A 1,944-nucleotide genomic window follows, 5' to 3' on the forward strand; every position below is an offset into this window, starting at 1 on the left:
GGCTGTTTTGCAGCTTTATTCTGTTCAGACCTGAGCAATGATTTCACATAAGCTACCAGCCAAATCGCAGAAGAAAGGATAGCTTAATTCATGGGACATCAAAACCATTAAAGAGAAGAGAGTGTCATTAACACTTGTGATGCGAAGAGAGATTATCAGGAATCGAGTAGATTATAATCTGTTCCCACATCAATTGACTCGGTCAGGGTTGCCTGACTAGAAATGCCCCTCCCCTCCCAAGCTGTCATCTTTAAGGTTTGGTTGAAGCGGGAATCAAAGGGGGAGTATGCAACTGCAACACCGCACCCCACCTGGATCCGTCCGTGGTAATGCATGTAATTTTGTATTAACAATACATATTATTATTCCAGTATTTATACTGTCTGTATGAGGCTTTCCAAACCTAACCCCGAATCCTTTGAAGTCAATAGAGAAGGGCGCGTTTCTGACGTAAAGCAGTCAGCTATGTAACAATGTCCACATCTGGTTTAGACACGTCAGTGGTACTTTAGTGGTATGTCAAGTATATTTTTCTCTTCAAGAGAAAAATAGAGGGCATAAAGGCATGGGGTTTCGTGTCAATAGAGGACAGAGGACAACCAAACTGTCCCCTATGATGACCACCCTACTTGTACGATGTGCAGCCATATTCTTGAAGTGCGGTGGGACCAGGAGGGGAGCGCAGATGAAATGTGGGGGGCATAGAGACGGCTGAATAGTGCCTGCAGCCTAATCAGGCTCCTAGGACTCAGCATTTCCTCTCTGAGAAAAACCAACCCAGGACTTTAGCGCAATGGTTTTCTCTCTCCTCTGTCCCTGCAGCAATATGCACTTCCGTGGTGGTATTGCTTCATTCCCACGCTTAGACACAGAACGGGTATGACACAGGAAAAGGGCACGTATGCTTCCCCCTGCCAACGTGCCTTGGCCTGCCGTACAACAGCAGGCACAGGGGACAAAGGAGAAAGCAGGTGCCGTGCAAAGAAGTCCGGTTCCAGGAGCCGGAGGAATGGCGCTGGTCCACAGGGCCTACTGCAGTGGTTTTACTCACAGCCCTCGCTGGACCGTGGCTCCAGGCAGCACCAACAAATGGTTCAGGGTGCCTTAAAACCGGTCACGAGGAAAGGAGTGGAGGCTGGGCGTTCATCACTCACTGCATCAGGGTTCTGCCTTGCACCTTAGCCCTGGATAGCAAGTGTTACAGGTCCACCCACAGGGCATTGAACCCTTCACCTAAGCCATGGCAGCCCAAGAGTTCATCTCCGGAGGCCTTTGATGTCCCAGGATGGCAGCCCTCAGAGGTGCAAGCCCAGACATCGGACTGTACCAGCGAGGGGTCCTGTGGAGCTTTACGGTCAGGGAGGAAGGCAAAGTGCAGCCGTGTAGACAAGCTTGGGCAGCAGTAAGGTGCCAAGTCTATTCCTAGCTCCTTCCTGAAACTCCTCCCACAAGCTGCTCCTTTATAAGCTGCCAAAAATGACACTGCCCCCTCGACGAAAGCAGAACAAACTGGAAGCAAGGGGCATCCCTTCCTTCACCTAGCCCGTGTCCTTTGTCCTTGCTACCAAGCACCGTTGCTCTTTATGAGTTGGACTGAAGCCTGAACCTGCCTGATGCAGCTGGGACTGGACGTGGGCCAGTCATTGAGGTGCCCAATCCCCCCATTGGGCCTAATGCAAAGCCCCAAATTGAGAACATCCTCACTCAGCCATCACCTAGCCCTGGAGGTGCCTAACTCACTAGGGCCCTCTCCATTTGGTTCCCTGGACACCCGAGGCTCCAGGTCTGTCCATGCCCAGAATGGCGGGGTCTGAGCACCTAATAATGAGTGTCCCAAAGAGGGACACCGAGCAGAGCACAGCGGCCAGCTCGACCGACCCCAGAGAGCTTGTGAATGCTGCTCAGCAAAACTGCTTGGAGACGTGTACGAGTGAGCGACAGGGA

This window comes from Alligator sinensis, unplaced genomic scaffold, assembly GCF_000455745.1.
Source record: "Alligator sinensis unplaced genomic scaffold, ASM45574v1 scaffold885_1, whole genome shotgun sequence".
Lineage (NCBI taxonomy): Eukaryota > Metazoa > Chordata > Crocodylia > Alligatoridae > Alligator > Alligator sinensis.